Raw genomic sequence first — 22419 nt, 5'->3', positions numbered from 1 at the left:
GTGTTGGCACCTGACAACTGCACAAACACAGGTGTGGTCATAGAATCATGGAATCACAGAGTCATAGAATGGGCCTGGGTTGGAAGGGACCTTAAAAATCACCGTGTTGCTGGGGCAGCAGAAAGCAGACAGGGACACCCTTGTCTCCTCTCCCTTTCCCTGGGCAGGAAATCCTCCACTCCTCTCAGCAGGGAAGAGTCTTGGCACCTTCATGCCTCCTCCAACAAGTTCATTTACACTGAAGACTTTGCAAACCCCTCCTGTAAAGACTTAGCACCAGACTGGAAATAGCAAAGGTAGACAAAAGGGGCCAGGGACTTTTCTTCCCCCCTCCCCAGCGAGAGTGTAGCTCTTACTGTTGCCATGCCCAGTTAGCTGGACCACATCCAGGACAATATATTTGCTGCAGATCTCTTAGAATTATAGAATCATGGAATGGCCTGGGTTGAAAGGGACCTTACAGGTCATCTGGTTCTGTCCTCCTGCCATGGGCAGGGACACCTTCCACTGGACCAGGTTGCTCAGAGCTCCATCCAACCTGGCCTTGGACACTTCCAGGGATGGGGCACCACAGCTTCTCTGGGAAACCTCTGCCAGGACCTACCACCCTCACAGGGAAGATTTTTTTCCTAGTCTAATCTAAACCTACTCTCTGTCAGTTTGAAGCTGTTCCCCCTTGTTCTATCACTCCAGGCCCTTGTAAATAGTCTCTCTCCATCTTTCCTGTGGGTTCCCTTGAGGTACTGGAAGGCCACAATCAGGTCACCATGAAGCTTTCTCTTTTCTAGGCTAAACAATCCCAGTTCTCTCAGCCTTTCCTCATAGGAGAGGTACTCCAGTCCTTTGTTCATCTTGGTGGCTTGCAAGTTTAATATACCTTTTAAATTATATGACATATAGTTTATTTAATAGTTATTTCACAAGTTTAATTTATCTTTTCTGAGACACAACAGAGAGGAAAAATTTGATAATCTATTTTTCTAACATTTTTGTCTATAAATGAAAGTAAAAGATTGCTCATATGTCAAAGTGATGCTTTATTTGCTATTATCTTTTAACATTTTTAAATTGCTGGAATTATGTACAGGCCTATTTTGTCTTGATTTCAACAGATCAAGAGGATGAGTGCTTTTGAAGAGATGATAGTCTTAAAGTGCTCTTGTTTGTCCCAATTATATTTATGTGCATTTGGCTTTTCAAATTGTGCGTGAGCAATATTATTGCTATCTAACCTCAAACAAATTTCATAGAATTAAGAGACAATTTATTAGCATTCTGAGGTGCTAACAATCTCTTTCATGTAGCTTTTTAAGGTGCATCTACCACAATTCTGCTGAGCATAACTAAGATTTTTGAGGGTGTGAATTTGGCAAAAAAAATTTTAAATACAAATTTTACTTTATCCTGTTGAACTCCTGAAGGTGTTTTCCTTTTCTTTCCTTCTTCCTCTTCCTCATCTTGGTCACATGATCTTAGCAATCAATTTTTGCAAGTCTTTCTCAATAAATATTCTCAGCCTCAACATGTATGAGTTACACGTTAGTGTGATGGTGTGATGGGAAGCATTGAGTTAGAAATTAAGGAGGTTGAGATGAGTATGTTTCCTTAGAATTTACCAAAGGCTAATCTTGGTACTGAAATAGATGTCAAATAAACATTTCTCTGCTGAACTGTTGATCAGTTTGGCAAAAATACTTCCTTCATATGAAAATACACTCAGAATACTTTGTCTGAGACAAGTCCAACCAGAATTGTTGCACTTTTTGCCATTTGACTGCTGAAGCAAAATCTTCAGATTTAAGTAGGAGAGACTTTCGTGTCTAGTTTGCTATTTCATCTATTTTAATTTCACTGAATTACAAGTCAACATTTTTGAAGGACTGGTGGTTTGTTTAGTTTTTCAAACCAGATTTGATACTTTGAAAGGCACCAGCTATGTCTGAACAAAGACATTCTTACAGAGGGTGGCATTAAAAAGTCAGTAAATTTAGTTTCCTTTATAGTGTCATGTTTCTTCAAATTCAAAAATTCAAAATAAAAAGACATAATATTGCTCACTATGTTTCTTCATAGTGAGCAATATTATGTCTTTTTATTTTGAATTTTTTTTGAGAAAGGAAATCAAAATTTTAAAAAACCCTTGATCTTTTGTCTTATGGACTTACAGCCAAGATAGCCAAGCAAAAGGTCCAAGTAAATTGCTGGAAGTGCAACTGGACAGCATGCTATATGTAATAATATATTTTCTGTAATTATAATAATATTGGAGAACAATAATGAATTTCATATACTAATTTTATTCTTGTCCAAAAGCAAAGCTCCTCTGGTAATAAATTAGCAAAAGTTCACTACAGTTAAAAAGTAACTGGCTATTACAGGATTTGCTGTCTTTTTTTCTTCTATTCTGCCCTCTTACATGATTTCAATTGGTATGATAGAGGATTAGCAGAAGAATTCCTAAGAAAACTCCTAAGCTTTCTCTATCTACTTAAAGTTTCACAATGCTGCATTTTTAAGGAGATTAATTCATATTAGTGGAATAAATATTATTCAGATCTATATTGCAATGCAGATAGTTTATGCATGGGGAGAAATATCTAATATTAAAATACTCAAAGCTGTTTCTTGTGATGGCAGTGGGGCAGAGAGAAGGAAGGAAAGCTGTTGCTTATCATTACTTAAAGTAAACTTCTTGGATGTTTAGATATTCCTTGTCCTGATCTTTGTATTATGATTAAGTCTCTCTGAAGTGATTCTTTGGAAGAATGTTTAAAGCGGAGTTAATTGTCACACCAATTTTCACACAGTGTCTTGCACATGATTTTTTCTTTTAAATTCTGTCCAAATTTGCACGTGTGGGTGAAATAATTATAGCTAAAAAGTAAAGTAGTTCAGTGAGAATAACAAATCAGAATATTTTTTCCCTTGAAATTTAGAGAAATACCAATTCTTATTCACTTCCTCTATAACCTTTCTTTCAGAACTGATTGGTGCAGTTACCTAATTTTATAGGTGTATCATTAACGTACTGCTCTTAATGTATGCCCCTCATCTTCTCTCACATTTTGCACCACAATTTTGCTTAGGAAAACTATAAAATTGATATTTGGATTGTTTTGAGGTGCTGAGTTAACCCACTCTGAAGAGTCTCTGGATCCCATGACTGAGCTTTGGATAGCACAGCACAGCTGTCAATCTTAGACTGATAGCTTAATTTGCTGATTTAAGGTAACTGTTTCTTAACCTGAAGAAACCGCCCCCCCCCCCCGAAAATTTTTGTTATTTCACTCCATTTATATTGTTCAGTCTCAGCTTGTTCTACTTGACATAGGCCAGCCTAAGCCCTGCTCAGTGGTTATGGAATAATCCCTATGATAAAAACTGAGACAGTTTTGTCTGGTGAAAGGATTCCTTTGTTTGTTATGTATTGGGGCAAAAAAAAAAAAATCATCCCTTCTTTGTAGGTACTAGTCTTCTCTCAGTGTTTCACTTGGTTAGAAAGTGAATGCAGATAGGTTTGTCTTTTTAAACTTTATTCCTCTCTGGCTATTCCCACACTGTGGCCTGAAAACATTTGTAGCCCCATCTTGCTGGAAGCCAGAGGAGTCAGGTGTGATTCCTGATGATCCAGGAAGTGAGGCAGAAAGCACACACTTTTCCCTGCCCGCACTCCTTGATGGATTGCTGTATCCCAGGAGAGAATGTGTACATATACAACTTGTGGATATTCTCAGTTCAGTCAGAGAGAAAAGGAGAAAGATTTCTGCCAGGCTAAGCCTGGGAAAAAGTCCAGGAGGAATGTAAACCATCTGTTATCCTGTTTTCTGTTCATACTGTTTATAGATATGTTCTACCACACTGACCTAAGTCCAGTGGACCAATCAGGTGAAATGGTTTTACTTTAAGACCAATGGAATTAATGTTCATGATGTTCTCTATAAAAGAGCGATGTACTTTGAATAAACGATCATTCTTTGCCTTCTGAACATGAAGTCATTTCATTCCCATCCCTGCCTCAACAGCGACACAACTCTTGGTTTTGTGGCCTTGCTTTCAGTTCTTCCCATTATCCGACTTGTGACTTGAAGAAGGCACTGGCTAGAAAACAGAACTCATCCTCTTCTATGAATTTACCTATAATTATATCCAAAATAAGAAATTCAAAATACTCTTGTCATTCTGCTTTCCATCCAAATACCTGTGATCTCAAGATGAACTTCAATGTACTTCCAGGGGTCCAAAGGAGCATATATCATGCATTTTATTTTCATCTAAAAGCTGTGCCAATTCCTTCCAGCTCCTAAACAGAGCAGGAAACAAAAGGAGCATGAGAAAGTTAAAAGGGATATCTGAAGAAAAACTCTCTCCTCCAAAGAGCTTCACCTGCCCAGTGGAGCCCAGTGGAGCAAAACAGCACCCAGATTTTCCCTGTCAGATCCTGAACTCAAAGACCTGGGCCCAGATTTTCAGAGGTATTCAATAACTCTGAGAGTGCTATGAAGGGCCTGGATTTCTACAAAGTGCTGAGTGCTATTCCTCTGAAAATCAATTGCCTCTACAGTGCTTCAAGCCAGGCATATAAAACACAAGAACTCCAAATCACTAGTTGGTCTTAAAAAGTCTTGGCTCTGAAGCCTGCCAAGTCAGCACCTTCTTTGCCTACTTGTAAAGGCAGCCAAAGAAAGGAAATAGATGAGCCATCAGCTCCGAGCATAATTTCTACTGATTCAGTTCTTAGTTCATGAGTTAGTTGGAAGGAGAAAAGGGAAGCATATGAAGAGAATGTTTTAATTCTCATAAGACAAAATCCAAATGCCTTTAAAGCAATAAATAAAGCACTTGTTAGAGGAGTAGTTACCCCTTCTGTACACTTATAAGGAAAATGAATTAATTAAATTTTAATTACTAAACACATAAAACTAGTATATTAATTAAGTGGTTTCCAGTTGCAGTAAATGATGCATCAGCATTTTTTCCCTATATCTTATTTCACTGATGACAGCCAGTAATGGGCTTTCAGGCTCAATGAGGGCTTCAAGCACTGGGAGCAGCAGGTTAGGAAAAGCAGCCAACAAATCTTTTGACATTAAAAAGCAGAGCTCTGCCACTAATTATGTTAAAAGTCAAGTTTGCAATTACAAGTAGATGGTCCAGGCAGCAAAGTGAATGTGTCAAAAACCATAACCCAAGACACCAGGTACTGAGACTCTGCTATAAGCCCAGTCTTTCTTGGACTAAAGCAGGTGCTCCAATTTGAAATTGTGACTACCTGACAGGGGTTTGGTGGAAGATTAGCTTGCCCAGGCTCAGAGAGAATAAGGAAGTGATACAAGCTGGATGCAAACCCCAAAGGACACACTGCTTTGTGTGTTGAAACATCCCCATCTCTGCACAAAGATTTCTTGGTGACAGCTTTTTCTGGTTTGCCAGAGGATGGTGGATTTCTCTGGTAATATTATAACTGTAGTTCACAAAGGAGATTTGTCTCTCTCTACCCTGTGGTACAACCACTTTTTAAAACTTTCATATACATACCCATCAGAGGAGTTTTACTTCAGCAATGAATCTTGCTTTTGGTTTTTTTTTTTTTTTTTTCCCATACACCTTTTTTCTTTATCTGCAGCCCAAGTAAAGCCTTAAAAAATGTTCTCCAGTAAACTCACTATCTGACATTGAACTCAGAAATCAAGTGGAATTCTTTCCCAACTTCTCTCCACAAGGACTTGGAGTTACCCAGGCAGAGTGGAAGCAAACTCCTGATCATGCAGAAATGTGCCAGTTCAATTGCTATACCTCAGCCTATAGCACATCAGAACATCACAGAGCTCCCTCAGCTTCTGCTTGGTCCTGACATGCTGCTCCAAATCACTGCTTTAATCCCTGTATGTCTAGAGAGTTTGGGCTTTCAACATTTCATTTTGTGTCCAGTCTGTCAGTTAGAGTGCCTGGAACACCAGCAAGGAGCCTTTTTCAGACCTTTTTCTGTGCTTGAGTTCTGACAGTTGGGCACTTCCTGAATTTCTTTATTCCCTTTCCTTGCTGTTTTACCAGAATATAGGACCACTAGGGAATTCTGGCCTGAGAGTGTCCAACTTTTCCTCACTTGTCCACAAGTAGAGTCTGGCTACTTTATGCAGGCAAATGGATCTGCTGGGCAGACACTTGTTCAGACACTTGGGACTGAAACACACAAATGCAGGATGGCGGAGTAAGGAGACATTTAATTAAATTAAACAAAAATGCTTGGAAGGAGTATTTGAACTCCAATTCCATTTGAGGAGCATGTGACTTGGAACTTCTGGGTCATAAATACATCTGCAGCTGGTGACAGCACTTACAGTGACTAATTTTTCCAAAATATCATAGTCATTGGCACATTTGTTCCTTAGCCAGAAGTAATTTAAACCTACAGATTTCAGAACAGTAATCTGGACAATACCAAAAGATTAATTCTGTGGGGTTACTCTGCCAGTTGTTGCTGCTTATTGATCTGCTGTCTGTTTTGCCAGTTGACTTTTTTTTTTTTTTTTTTGCACAGTCCCAAAGCTGATAAGAAATTTTCAGAAAACAAGAAAACAAATTAAAATTAATCATAACTGCAGCTCCATGGTATAAACAGCTCCTAGGAGGTGGCAAGCAACTGGCTTGTGGCCATCATTGTTTTTACAGAAACAGAAATTAGATTTTTTGAATATTGTCCAGGGATGTCAATTAGACCACAGTAAAATGTAAATTCTGTATCCCCTTTTTCCTTCAACAGCTCATGCAACAATGGTCCCAGCATGTTTTTCTTTTCTCTGCTCTGTGACTACTTCTTAAAGTAATTCAGACAGTGGAAACCTAGACTGACTGAGCTAATAGCTTTCTCTCTCTCTTCATTCTACAGTCTGACATGTGCCAGAAACCCCTCGATTAAATATAAAAGATGAACTGTACAATTATGTTGAAACAACAAAGCACATTTTATGTGGATAGGGAGATCAATTTATTTGAATGGTAAACAGAAATTTTATCTTTAGCTCATGGTCTTGATTTTATAAAATGTAATTTTGGAAACAAAGGACATTTCTGAGTTTTCAAAAAAAAAAAAAAAAAAACCCAAAAGTTTCAAAGGTTTTTCAGTATGAATCCAGTATATGGCAAAATCCAGTATATGGCAAAAGGTTTGTAATCAGCTTTCTCAGGAAGGGGACATACAAACATCAAGTCAATGGCCTGCAGAAGCACGTGAAAGCAGTAGCATGATGTGATCCAATCTCCAGTGCACACGATAATCCCTGCACCAGGACAGGCTGGGGTCTGCCACAGCACAGCCTGTGGGGGATCACCTGCTCCTTGTGGCAATGGCCAGTCCTCACCCTCTGCTTGGATCAAAACCTGTGCCCACATCCCCTGCTGGGGTGTGTAGCCGTGTATGGGGTCTCAGCACAGGTGGCACGTTGGGTCATATGCCAAATTTGCTTCCAGTCATGCAACACCTGCAACAACAGGTGAGGAACACGTGGCTGCCCTCAGCAAAGGTCCCAGGTACCTGTGCACTGCTGAGGTTTAGCTGTCACTCCAAAAAGTCCCCAGAGCTTTAAAGTAACCAGTGCACTGCCAGGGCTGCTGCAGAGCTCTCACCCTACACTCTTTCTGAGGAGCACAGCTTTCTGAGGAGCTCCTGTAGCCTGCCCAGTGCATCACATCAGGCACTGTTTTACCTCCCTTTCTTCTTGTAGTTGAAATATGTGGTCAGTAAGACATTGGCAAGGATATGCTGCTATGTTTCCCTCCTGCTTTCCCCTACACCTTCCAGGAAAGTGAGAAATATGTGTAAGGTCTCTGAAAAAAAACCCACCATCAAGCACTGCATAGGAATTAGACCTGTTATAGAAACAAAGCTTCTACACTGCACTTGTATCAATGTAGCTGTCAAAATCTGAAAGGATTCCAGCTGATGGTAGAGATGAAAGTACAACAGCTGGAGTGCCTGATACACCTGCTGCCATGTGAACACCTCATCATCATGCCACACTTTGATGAATGTTTTCATGACATAAGAGGGGGTAAAAATAAAACAGAGCTTCTGCTAGCATTCAACTTACTAGAAGTGAGACTACAGTTGGTGTGGGACTTCTTCAGTCCTGAGGGGAAACTGGATTTGAAAGGAAATCTGGGAATAGGCCAAAGATATGTTAAGGTAATGTATTGTGAGAAGAAAGTGGTCATCTTTCCAACACACTCATTACCCTATTCTGTCTTATTCAGACAAGGTGAAGAGACTTGTCCATCTCTAATCAATACCATACCTCTCACTGCCTTGAATGGTTTGGACTATATTTAGAATTTCTGTATGGGTCCCACACTATATTTTTTCAGAAACACCATCCTCTATATCAACAGGCAACATGTCAATTGAAAACACAGGGTTATGACAAACCTGGCATGCCTGGCAAGGTTACAGGTGAATGATACACTAAATATGGTGCTTCTTTGTTCTCAGGAGTCTGTGACCACAAAGCTCCTGGGGGGCGGAAGAATATTATCAGCTTAACAAGTGATGCTTATCTCTGATGAAGTTGCTGACAGAGTTTTTAGGTCACATTTTCAAATGCTTTTCCTTTCAGATGAAGCACAAAGTATTAAAATACACATAAAAGAGTTGACTTGTTTTCATGCCTCACTTTAAACAATGGTCAAATTCTGCTCCTCTTGTCCTGGATTTCCTGCGTTTCCTGTGTTTAGTCCATACCTTTCCTTACTTGCTTTCCCTTGTCATTGGGACTTAATAGAGAAATCAAATGGAATGGATCACTAAATCCCTAAAATGGTGTTCCAGAAGAAAGAGCTTCTTAAAGAGACTTTATGAGGAGTGTGACCATCACTGCTGGGCAAAGTGAACTAGAATTATGGAGTGTTGTCTTAATGCTGTAAAAAGGGGGCATCAGCTGCCCTCAGTGCTCTCTACTAACAGAGTTATGCCAGGGAATTCCAAGAGAAATCGAGATATGAATTTTCCAAGAGGATATAGATTGACACTACTTAGCTGGTGAGAATTTGTAGATTGGAAGGGGAACCAACATCCTGCAGAAGTGCACGTGGGTAGGTGTTTCATTCGTTCTTCCTGCCCCTGAGAGGTACAGCAAGGCCTGTGCTTTCCCTGGTGGGCTCAGGGGAACTACCAAGGAGAATGCAGTGCCTTAGAATCTACTTTCACTGCATTCAATTAATTTCTCACTTGAGAAACCTAAGTCCCTGGCACAGGGGAGTGTCTTTCAGGAGGCAGGATGCCTTCAAGTGTCTTAACTTCTCCTGTAGGCAATATTTTCCAACCAGTTATCAACTTCTTCCTTCAGGACTGGAAATCACTAGCAGAATATGAAGCTTTGGCCAGTCCAACAGTTTCTGAGAAGTCACTCACTAAGTACTCCACCTGCAGGATTACCTCATCTAATATAAGATGAAGAGCAGGTCCAATAGCCTTAAATAAATTTCAGTCCAATGATGTCTCACGCTCAGCATGACTCTGTGATGGGCATCATTCTTGTGGAATGCAACTGCAACTTTTTTCTAGCCTGTGCAAGGAGTTAGGGCTTTGTGGGCTTGCAGAGAAGATAAATGTGAGCTATTCAAACAGTACTGAAAAAAACCCTGTTGATAAATTACAGGAGCCTTCAGACATGATTGTCCCAAATTAGTGAACAAATTGACTTATAGCAATTTAGATAACAATGTCCAGCTGGTCACATGAACATGGTCTATGTCACTAGGGGAGGTCATGTTTCATGCTGAGGGTTATTTTAAGCTCCTCCATAATAAAAACACAGTGTCTTTGTTACGTGAAAACCATAAATACACTGCTGGCTTTTTTCAGTTTCCATGAATCACCGCCCACCACGCTGCATACAGAATAATCTCTTATCTTCCCTCCTCAGAGGATGATGCCAAAACATGGTCTATCATATTCTGGATCTAATATTCATTTGTTTGAAGTGAATTGCCTGGCTTGTATCAATTCCAGCATTTCCCATGTTTGTTACCCATAGAAAGACCCAAACTTTGGCACCCATGGAAATGGAAGTTGGAATCTGAGATCTGAACTAAACTAACTCAGGAAACCCCAGTATTTCTATGTACTGTTTGTAGTTTCTATATGTTTTTAATGTATTTCTTTCTGTGTTTTGCCCATTTTCATCTTGAACTCATCTACAATTTAAAAAAACAAGCCCTTCAAAGACAAAGCCATCCACGAACATACCAATCACTGAACAAAGATTATGTCCTTTCATTTTGAACACACTGAGATTAAAAATGGCTTCATAGCAATGCTCCTATACCTGATGAAGCTTTCTAAATATGACTCAATTTAAAATCTAAATTTCTTTTTCTTCTTTTTCATAACTGTCAGTATCATGGGTTTATTTATAATATATTTTAAAAGTTACTTCCTCGGGGGATATTTTCTTTTTAGAGGCTCAATTCCTATTTTTTTTTTTTTTTGAGGATTAAGTTTGAATGGAAACACCTGAGGAGAGTGTGAAGCACTGAACGTCATTTATGTCATTGCAGCCACATGAATGATACTTCAGTCACCTATGTGACTCACTGCTTTTTGTAAAGGCATGAATAATTTGAATATACAGTTGGATGAGCTTTAAACTGATCAGCTTGTGTGGTACATATGTATACAGGAGAAAAATTATCCTTTGGAAAAATATGACTGAAAGGGAAGGAGTGAAACTGTACTAATTTACATATGATGAATACCTGATTTATGCACAGTACTTGGATCAAAACCAGCTTTGATTTTCAGCCCAGACAGGAAATTGATTTGCATCAGTTTTACATATGTTGGAATTTGACTCTATTTGTTTTCTGCTGGAAAATTTCAATGCTCATTCACCACGATGCTGCACTAGGTATACTTACTAACAATGCTGCAAAATGCTTTTTAAATGCTACAAATACAAAATCTAATGTTTTACTCTCATATAAGAGATCCTATAATTCAAAGTGCATCCCTGAATCTAGTCCTTTCTTCTATTTTGTTTGTTTTACTTTTACTGCATTATTCCTGTATTAAACCCTAAAAATTTTAGTAAAAACAAAATGCTGTGAGAATGTTTTCAGATTCTAATTTGATAACAGATATTCAAACAAATATTTTCAAATCCATAAAATTGTATTAAACAGCATCTTCTTTTCATTTACATTTTTAATATGGTGCAAAATTTCTTTTGGTACCTGAAAGAGTTGCCAATAGTACTCTGAACTTAAAATCCCACAGTCTTTGAGTTTCCAGTTCTGTAGTTATTGATTTTGAGGCAGCAATGACTTTTAAATAGATGTATGCACAATGTAGCCCTGATATCTTATTAAAATTTCTAGATTCAGCTGAATAACTTTTAGGATGACCTATCCCCATCTTCTTGGATCCTGTATTCTGGGTGTAGCAGAGCTACAATTCTCTCTCTTTCTCTCTTTCTCTCTTTCTGTGAGATTTAAACTAAAATAAAACTCTAAGAAGTTAGGCCTCTCCAGTTTTCCACTAAACCCCACCTGCTTTCTTCCATTTACTGAGTGTCTGCAATGTAACTAAAAGTGGTCATTTGAAATTAACAGGCACAGCACTGCCAGCTGCCAATGATAAGACGTTTTTCCCAGTGCTGTTATCGGAGTTTCAGTGGAAAAAGGAGATTTTTTGTGCCTATTTTCCTCTAGTACAGTATACTGCATTTTTTAATTTTTTTTTTTGAGTCTGGGAACAGTAGCATACATCTTTGTTCCTTAAGTTCCTAAAATTAATTTTAAAAGCAATTTTCCGACTTTAGATGGGACCTTCCCTTTGATAGTATCACTTTTTCTCTGAAAAGACCGATTTTCATTTATATGTATTTTAACCTCACTATTGACCCAGATATTAGATTTGTGAAAAATCATTCTATAGTAACTTGTTGCAGGAAACTTCTGGGAATCTGGTGCTTAGAACTGTGACCTGGAATGAGATGAATGTTGAAAGTCCTGTGTTCCTAAAACACAGTGATGGGAATAGGACTCTGAGCCAGAGCTTTGGCCATTTCCTTATAGCAATCACTGAAGAAATGCATAAGTTATATATATTCATGTTATTAGGGACTCTGCAGTCTTTCTTTGTACTCTTTCCTTTTCTGTATTTCCCTTTGTTTTTACAGAAACAGAAATCAGATTTTTTTTCTTTACCTGCCTCACTCTGCACCGCAGCAGCTTCTCTCCCCAAATCATCACTGACTCCTGCCAGGGAAGGAACAATCAGCTCCTGCTGAGAGGAATCACCTCAGCCAGTGCACAAGGAAGGGACTAGGGGGAAGAGGCAGAGTTCCTCCTGTTCCCAAACAGTCCCCTTCATATAACACAGAGCAAGCAGAGCAACAGCACGGGCTCTGTCCAACACAGATGCATAGCTCTGCAGTTCCAAATGATATTCCTTGCCTGCCCTCTCTGCTGAGACCTCTGCACAAACAGTTTTGCTTTCAAATACAGATTCATCAATATTTAACAGCCAGGCTACTGCCAAAGCAAACCTCAAAATAAAGTTTAGCCAGATGATCCAATTGCCTTAAGTTAGCAGTGAGCTCAAACACACATCTGTTCAAAAACTAAAAGGTATTTTCAGCAAGGCTATAATTTAGGCAGCATTATCTTAAGGGATTTTTAAGCTCATGAGAAGCATGATTTGTGTTCATAGCACAAGGGATTTGCATAGATAACACATAAATCTATTAGGAAGCAGCAATAGCTGCAGCACTCACAGCCAATTGTGCACTGCTGTAAAACCTGGGTAGCAGGGAGCGAGCACAGTATTCACATTTTGACTGGGGAGAGGTGGCTTCATGAGGGAGGTGGAAAAAGTATAAATCAGTCAGTTATTCTATGATCTGCTTGAAGAAATTAGGGTACGAAGATGTGATAAAATTTCTTTTCTTCATTTTCAGCTAGCAAGGTTTTATTTCAGTCTCTTGCATGTTTTTGTGGTAATTAAGTTGAAGTAGAGCCTGGCACATCTAGCTGGCAGAAACAGATTATTTGTTTGGAAGATGCATTCACAAAATCAATATGAATCCATTTGTGAAAGTGGAGTAATTTAGAAAAATACCCAGTATCCTCATTTCAGTTCTGCCTGTTTACTGAAAACAGTGTGAAAAGAATTGGAAAGGCAATGTACACTTAAACACCTACATTTAAGGACTTGCCAGACAAAAGATTGTGTAGTTATTAAGTAATTTTTTTTCCTGGATCCAATAACTTCCTGTTTTATACCAAGAAAGACTTTCAAAGATTTTAACCAAAAATACTTTATGTGAAATTGTGTCATAAATCTTTTGATGAGTTAAAGTTTATTTTTAAACTTGTATTCCTCCAATTTTAACTCTCTTTGTGGGGGACATTTGACTTCAAGTCTGATACCTAGTTCATCCTAGAAGTTTTCAGTACAGTGAATTACATTAAAAAACACCAAAAAGCCCAAAAATCCTTTGCAAGAGCCACAAATTTACAAATGCAAATTAGCATGGTGCAAAGTTTCATTGGTATATATAAACATGCTCTTTCACTAGTCATAGTCCTTGCCATTAGACAGGTCCAGCCTTATTTTCTGTAGGGCACATAAGGATAAGGGCACAGCTATACCATCAAAAAAATTGTTTTAAAAAATAGTACCTGGAAAAATTTGGCCACACTAAGCATTATGTGAAGTCCTCCTGATCACACAAAACCTGGAGCTTTCAGTTTGCTTAACATTCACTTGAAAGCAACTGGCATTTGGTCTACTGTAATTAGTAGGTAAGGGTAATATAATAAAGGAAATATAATAAAGGTAATATAATTATGTGGTAAAGGGTCTGGAGCACAAAGTCTGGTGAGGAGCAGCTGTGGGAGCTGGGGGGGTGTTCAGCTGGAGAAAAGGAGGCTCAGGGAAGACCTTATCACTCTCTGCAATACTGGACAGGGGGTTGGAGCTGGCACAAGAGGAAGCTGCCTGAAGTTACACCAGGTAAGGTTGAGATTGGATGTTAGCAAGAAAATTCTTCATTGAAAGGGCTGTCAAGCATTTGAACTGCCCAGGGAATTTGTGGAGTCACCAGCAATGGATGTATTTAGATGAGTAGATATGGCACCGAGGGACATGGTGGACTTGGCAGTGCTGGGTTAATGCTTTGACCTGATGATTCAGAGTTCTTTTCCAATCTAAATGATGTTATGATTTTGATTCAAAGCCCTCAGGTATTACCTGTTAACCATGGCTTAACTTTGTTGGTTCACAATAACTTGTCTTCAGCTATGAAATCATCATAAGAAGCCTCTATTTTGAGGTTTTTTTGCCTCATTTTCCTCTGCCTTCCTTGGTTGTGCACCCAGACAACTGCACTGAGCAGCCATCATAATTGCAGCTGGTGAACTGACCTGAGCACTGTATCAAAAGTAACCTGTCCTGCTAAATCAGTAATATTTCACAGAAGTCTGTGAGTCAGTTCACTCTGTGGACCTGAAAAGCTACAGTGGGACAACACCCAGCACAGAAAGGCAGCTGGGGCACACAGCCAGGGCATGGATTTGTTCCTTTGCCCCAAAAGACACTTAGGCAGCACATGGAGCAATACCTGACACAGGCATTCCAGCGGCCGTATGAGAACTCTGTTTCAAGGAATTCTTCAGCCTTCCTGTTTTTGGCTTTATGGGCAGATTATCCCATTAACGTTCAGCTGGGGTAGTAGGAATCCACCAGAGATGATGTAAAGGCTTAGTAATTCCCTAGAATGTACACAGCTTACCTTCCCTGTAGCAGCATAGCCCTCCTGATCTGTTTTTTCTTTACTCCATACCTCCCATGGCTTTGAAACACATTCCCTAAGCAGGCAGATGTTTGAGCTATGACTGTTAGCTGGTTGTACAACCCCTATGTCAGAGGTTGTGGATAATTCCAGGGATAGAGCAGCCACAGCTTCTCTGGGAAACCTGTCCCAGTGTCTCATCAACCTCTCAGTAAAGATTTTCTTCATAATATCCAACCTAAACCTATTTTCTTTCAGTTTGAAGCAATTCTCCCTTGTCCTGTCACTACATGCTCTTGTCAATAGTATATGAAGGGAGTTTTCAGCTGTCTTTTTTTTTGGAGAGTTTAAATAAGGTAAGTGGAGCATGTAGTGAAAGACCGTTGCAAAAGAGTTAATGTTCACACATTTTATATGAACTCACATAAATGATCATGTCAGGAATGTACCAGCTTTTCCTTTTAGGTTCTGGAGTTAAAATGTTTTGAACTATTCTGAAGTGTACTGCCTCTATTCAAGTGAGCATGGAGACTTGGAAGCAAGGATACATGGGGAAAACAAATCCTCTTTTATCTCTTTCAGCTACTTACACTTTGTGTGGCGCTTCAGTTCTTTGGACAACCTGGCCTTTGACAAAGTCACACTCTGATCTGAAAACAGAAGTTTTCCTAACTGCTTCAAAAGCTGCCTGCAAAGCAATGGTAATAAGCTGTACATTTGTTCAAGCTCTTATCCCATATGGGCAGGAAATGAGACCATTCTTTCAGCCCCATCACTAAGAGACAAATGATGTGGAAAGCAATTTCTTATGTACCCTTCAAGAGTTGTCTGAGCTGTGACCTCTTCTCTTGCTATTTTATTTTGCAACTTGTAAATAAACAAAAGTTTTCCTAAGCAATTAACTTTGCAGCACATTCTGTGCATTCTCCTTAATTTATCCCTCTGTGGAACAAGTGCCTGAAATGGGATGGTCCAGCTGGGGGGAATCACAGAGCAGACCTGAGCATCTGTGTTCTGAGAAAAGGTTGTTATCTTCCTTTTTCTTGTGGTTGTGATCAATCTTATGGAACTTCATTTTATCTGAAAAATGTTTTGGTTTAGTCCCATTAACATTACCTTGACATCCCACATTTCTTCATTGCTGATACACTCCAGTCCTTTACCTAAAAATGATAATCAATATGATTCTGAAAAATTAATTTGATCTAGCTTTAGTACTCATAAAGCATCTTTGGTAATGCAGCTGATCACAAATTATTCAGTTGCTGATCACAGGTAAATTTAAGACAGCTCTTGACACAGCAATCAGGCTTAAGTTTTCAGCTTACACAATTTTTTTTTTTCTAGTCTTTTCTGATGTTTCTAGTTATACACATGTTATTGTCCTAGAGCAAAGCAAACAACCATCCCAGTAGGGTTAAGGACAAAAGCTGACCTTGTTCTTTGGAAAAAGATGTCTAGCAGGAGCAAGTGGATTCACTAGTGCATAGATTTAAAGAAATCTAAATTGTAGAGCAATTTTGACAAGGCAAAACAGTGGAATTAATTCAGGATGGTTTTGACCAAATGTTTCATTTGCATATTCTTTAGTTCTTTCACAGCTCCACTCAGGAGTGCAGAGATGAGTGAGTAGCTTCTCAGTAGGGCCTGGGATATTATCTAATTTTGCATTTGATGCTCTGCTCTCCCTTTGCTCTGTGAGGCAACTGTGAGCTACTCTTTCATCTTTCTGTGACTCAGCTTCTCCCTCCATCATCTCAATTTTGAAAAGATCACCTCCTTTTTATGGATTTATGAATATTCTACATGTGTGAACCTTGAATTTTGACCTTCATTTCTGCATGATGGCTTTTAATCTATTTTATCACAGAAGTGCAAATAATTTACAGTTAAAATAGAGCGACTTTTTATCCCTTCATAAAGAACAGGATTATGAATGATACCTGGGTTCCTCAGTGGATTTTTAGAGAGATTTCAATGAAATAAGACCCAAAAGTAAAGTAATGCTACTTTTGTTATTAATCCAGAATTATGCTTATTGTATATTAAAACAAGAGTTGCTACCACATAAAAATACTACCATTTGAAATGGAATCTATTTATTTAGAGATTAGCAAAAACTAAATCATTAGTGTTCCAAAAAATTACAAGTGAAACTTAAAATAAATGCAGGGTTATAATTTAAATCCCATGGATTATTTCAGTAGGATTACTGAAATTTTAAGAAGAATTTCCTTCCCATTATGTAGAAAGCTACTCTGAGCTACACAATGCAGTTTAATGGATGTGATGAGAACTGGATGTGATGGGCTTGTGGATGAGGAAGGTGTGATTAAAAGAAGAAGAAAGGCAGGATCTTGCTTGGGCGAAGAGGCAATAGATTAGCATGTGGTCTAGATGGTTTTAAGTGGTTGATAAAAAGCCTACAAGAGTAGAAATATCTGCCAGGCAAAAGGTTGAAATTATAATTGTAGGAGTACTAGCTCATCTTTACCTTACACAGATGCTTTTCAAATCAATTAATTATCAGCAAAATAATCCACAGAGAACTTCTATGAAAAATTGCAGATGAAGCCTCTTTTTCTTGTGCTGTGCAATCATTTATACAGCCAATGTAAATTCTTTTGGCCAATCAGAGAGGAATTAAATGAGCAGGATTCCTTCAATTTTTTTGCTAGAGTAAAACGGATGACTATCTTGCATTCTGCTTTCAAACAGAAACATAGCAATAAACACATCTGAAAAACAATGACATTACCTTAGACTACTGCAAAAATATATTCTGATTAACTCATGGCTTATATGTAAAAAATCTACTTCAATTGTAAATAAAATTGATGTATCAAAATAGATGAAGACTAAAAGTTAATACCAATCAATACCCTGGAATGAGTTGATCACAGGACTCCATGAAATCTGAAAGGATCTGCCATGTTTAAATCCAGCTATGGCCAATGTGTTCCTTGAATTGTTTGTAATAACCATACTTTTACTTTAAAGTGTTAAGCTTGGCCAGTGTTTGATTAATTCATCCCATAGCTATACTATTTTCACCTGTGGCTTCCTTAGCTAAAAAGCAAAGATTCTACAATACTACAGTGAGACTAAAAATCCAGTCCTTGGTTTCCAAACTCAGGTATTGTCTGTTGTCATGCATAAAGCCGAGTGAACTCATCATATATGAACACAATAAGGTTTCCAAAGATGAGTTTAAATGTGTAATTAAAGTTCAGCTTTACTAAGCTGAAGAGCTGAAAAAGAGGGCAGTGGACTTTGTGCTTCCAAAGATTTATAGGGACATCTAAACAGAGCAAAGAAAAGTTGAGAAAACCTATTCATTGATACCAAATGGGACGGGGACAATAATCTATTGCAGACTGATTCTACCCAGAGGCATATGCTTCCCAAAGCACCCTGCCATATTGCTGTGGTCTGGGATGGACTGAGCACCTATGGCTCACTGCTCTACTGATCCAGCTATATTGCTTCTGGCTCTTCTGGAGGATGGAAATGATCCCACTGCCTGTCGTTTTAATTTCTGTCAAATTGCCAGCCTCTTCTTCAGTGTATGGAATTGTTTTCCCAATCTCTGCTGAAAGACAGTGAAACTAGGACTTGTGGGAATCAGCAGAAACATTTATGAAAAGCAGGACACAGAAATTCTTGTAACTGATACATGAGAAGATTCCCTGAGAATACTAAATAAATGGTGCAAAAGTAAGCAATATGGGTATTTATCATATTTATGCTAGAGCTCATAGAACCAATTCAGTTAGGAAGTCAGGAATTTGTTCACTTTTTAAAGAAGATATTCTGTTTCTGCTTAAGTCATTAGCATAGGACATGCTATTCTAATCACCTTTGGCAGAATGCAAATAAAACATGCTGTTTCCTATTCTTTCTCTCAAGTTCCACCAATACTGATTTGCTAATTCACTCTGGCAGAATACCAGGTGTCCCATTGTGTAAAAATGCTTTTACTCATAAGGTGAATGAAAAGTTCAATTTCCCATTACTATTTGTTTGTAGTATCATATTTTGCTTTATACTGCTCTTTCCCACAGCAATAGCCCATCTGCAATGCGCAGCTAAGGACAGGCAAGGTGTTTCATTTGAGTGTGCTTTAGAATATCCTTGCTTAGGAAACAGAAATGCCCTATTTTATCAATAGCTTTACTGATACTGATTGCTTAACTAGACACAATTAATGGAAGATGCAATCTCCTGTATCCCTCTTACAGGAGATACCAGTCCTGTGACATCTGAAAGATTCCTTGTTACTGTACAATAAAAGGCACAGTGATTATACTCCCCTCCAAATTCTCAGATACACATTTCTCATCATGAGATCACACAACTGCTGGTGGAAAGCCCTAATTTCCTTTGTATGAATCTTCTGCTTCTTCCCCCATTCCCCTCCAGAACAGCTTCCCCTCTTATAAACAGCATTGTTACAACAGCAATGTTGCTACCCGGTGATGTTAACGATGTTGCTAACCAGGTTCACTAAAAATGTAGTTAGGAGGTTAACCAGGCTTTGATAAATAATTTTTAAAAAGATTTGTAATAAAACTCTTTAGTGGAAAAGTTCTCCCCAAGTCAAACACAAACAAAATTTCCTTTCTGTCTCGTCTTACTGTGTTAAACTGGATTGTGTGAAGGAAGGAGATAGATTTTAAATTACAAACTTCAACACCTTTCTGGGAGATAGAGATGCCCAACGCTTTAGTTAACATGTCCATTCATTTTGCAATTTGTCAAACTGAAAAGAGTGACTTAGGCACTCAAGCTGAGCTCCCTGCACCAGACAGAAAGAAGGGATGGGAAGTGCAGATAGAGACACACAATGCCATTTATTGCAGCCCTGTAATCCCTTTCCCTTCCACAAGCATGGCAGGAATCACAAAAGACCAACAACTTATTGCATACTTAAATATAATTATAGAGTGGCAATATCTAAGATATCTGCCATCATCAAAAGTTTTGTGAGTGCAGTAATAGGAATTGCATTCAGTGAAATTATTTCATATTGCTAGGAAGTGAACCTTGATCTTTAATGCCGCATGGGACACAAATGCCCTGACCATGTTTTTTGACCCAAACACTTGTGAAAACTTTTTACAGTGCATTCATAGGTTGAGGAACAGTGGAGGAACAGGGCCACTGCCTGAAATTATGCAAATACTGCCTGGATCTCTGTAACTGGAAACGTGTTTGCAAAGCTGCAATGTCATTTATAGTGCAAGGAGACCTCACTACTCAGGTTTCCATTAGAAGGCAATGCTAGGTAGATAGTCATGGGAGGGACATGCAGTCTTCTCAGGCTGCGTGATCCAGGAACCAGGCTGTCTGGCTCCATCATACACCTGCCCTACAGAAGACATCAATCATCCTTCTTCTGGATTCCTTCAATGCACAGTTCCCCTCTTCCTTTCACTAACTGGGAAGAAAAAACCCAACAAACCAAACTATGCTGTCACTTCTCTGTTTCCAAGACTTTTTATTTGTTTTCAGGTACCTGGATTGTTAAAACTTCTTTTTCATTTCTCTGCAATTTCTTAGACAGAAATGCCAATACAAACCTGGGCTTACTCTTAAAGAAGCTTTATTGATCTCTGCCCAGGCAATTCTAGGAAACTACTTAGGAATAGCTGGAAATGGTGGAAAATGGCATCATAGTGGCTGTATTGGCCTGCTCTTAACTGCCCACCCACCGACCCAGCCAGCGTAAGGGGAAAAAGGGAGATGGAGAGCACAGTGCAAAGGTTCCTCATCCAGGTCATATCTGCTGTCCAAAGACAGCAACTTGCTTGTTCTCTTGTTTAGTGTGAGGCATTTTGCTAAGTGTATTTCAACATGACAAGTATCTCAAGAGACTCAAAACACACATCATCATCTTGCTCTGGGAATCCAACAACCTTACTCTTGCATCTGTAAGGGTAGATGGATAACATTTCCAGCATTTTTCCCCGAAGAAAGAAGACAAAAGACATATTAGAAGTCTTAGGGACATTGCAGGCGAGCTGCAAGCTGAGAAATGTTTATAAAAATGAGTCAGTTTAGTAGTCACTCCATGCAGCACCTTTCCCATGGACTGTTAGGGATTAAGTGAGAGAAAAACATAGTCAGGAAATAGTTCTGGTCTTACACCATGTGTTACTGCAATACATTCATTAGAAAGGCTATTTAATACTAGAAAACTTGTTCAAATTTACATCATTTATTATGAATATTTTCATGAACTTCATTGTTAATACTGTATTGCATATTATCTGTATGGCTTGGCTTGCTTATCCCTAATAATTAGCAAAGTGACCTGGCTTCTACTTCATAAAGATCAGGCACCAAAGAGTGTTGACAGTCAGCTTCTGAAATGACCAAGTAACAAAGTTGCACAGCAAGTGTGTACACTGAAATGGTGATGATTTTTACAGCTTGCAAGTCGCACAGGCAAAAAACCAAACCAAAACAACAAATAGGGAAAAACAGAAAAAGAAACTAACAATCCATCAGTTTTTCCATCAGCTGAGGATGAGGAACTCAGACTTGACCTACAGCTTGTCTAAATTTACAGACTTTGTCCTATAACTAAAATTTTGCAAGCACAAAGTGATAAATGGATTTGTTACAGTGTCAGAAATTGTCTTTCACTTAAGAGGTCAAAGAACCAGGATGATTATCTCACGACAACTTAGTTAATGAAAAACGTTTGCCATTAACTGAGGCCAATCCTTATTTGGAACAGCAAACAATGTGTTTCAGAGGCCAAGAGTTGAAAGAAACTGCCCGAAAATTAAAAGCACTTAAAAGTCCTTTGGGGCCAGTTGGAGTTCATTACATTTTTTGTTTCAGATGCTGTTTACTTTGGCATGTTAAGCTATCCAGAATATTCCATCAGTTTGAAAGTGTGCCTTAGCAGCCTTTACATCTTGGTTCTTGTTTGATCCACAGGGAGGCTGATGGTGCTGCACATGATAGTGCTCCAGAATTGGCACCATTTTTGCACCAAACGCTGCCAAAAAGAGCAACAAACATCTACTCAGTCTTCAAGTACTGATATCTTACACAGTTCTGGATGAAGTAACTACTATTTCATTGGAGAGAACAAAGGCTACTATGCCAAACCCAGCTAACACTTTCATTTATAATATATGCTTGCAACCTGCTCTTGACATTGATATTACTCTCTATAGTTTACTGCAAAGCCTCAGTATGTAAAAAGAGCATCACCCATGCTTGAATCATTCTGCTGTTCATGTGGAAATCCAGAGTCAAATTTCAGAGTCAAAATCACCCTTTTCCAAACAGGATTTATCATGTACGAGATAGAATTATACTCACACTCCAGCCCAATGAGCAGGTACAGTCCTGCTGTGTGGCTTCAGCACATCTTCCCAGGCTCAGACCATGGCTAGAGCAAAAACCATGCAAATGATCCCATCCATGGCAAAAATGCAGAAACAAATCTCACCTCCTGCATTTAAGAAATTGTGTTTTCTGCAATCTACACAGGTCATCCCTATTAATACACTGTTGTGGCTGTAATATCACATACTGTTTTTTCAGTCAATATCACGACTTGTTTGTTAGGTAGGCTCAGTTCATAATTTTGGAAGCCTGATACTATAGA

General features: G+C 38.7%; 1 long non-coding RNA gene across 2 annotated transcripts; it reads left to right on the top strand.

The window, feature by feature from the left end:
* Positions 1–124: 124 nt before the first annotated feature.
* LOC128784003 (uncharacterized) lies at positions 125–3986 on the top strand. Of its 2 annotated transcripts, XR_008429328.1 has the most exons (3): positions 125–296; positions 3122–3228; positions 3844–3986. It is a non-coding gene; the product is annotated as an uncharacterized LOC128784003 (long non-coding RNA). The 2 variants fall into 2 exon arrangements; XR_008429327.1 differs by having other exon boundaries at positions 3122–3986.
* Positions 3987–22419: the final 18433 nt, after the last annotated feature.

The sequence above is a fragment of the Vidua chalybeata genome, chromosome 2 (assembly GCF_026979565.1).
Source record: "Vidua chalybeata isolate OUT-0048 chromosome 2, bVidCha1 merged haplotype, whole genome shotgun sequence".
NCBI lineage: Eukaryota > Metazoa > Chordata > Aves > Passeriformes > Viduidae > Vidua > Vidua chalybeata.
This window is presented reverse-complemented; position numbering and strand designations above follow the sequence as displayed.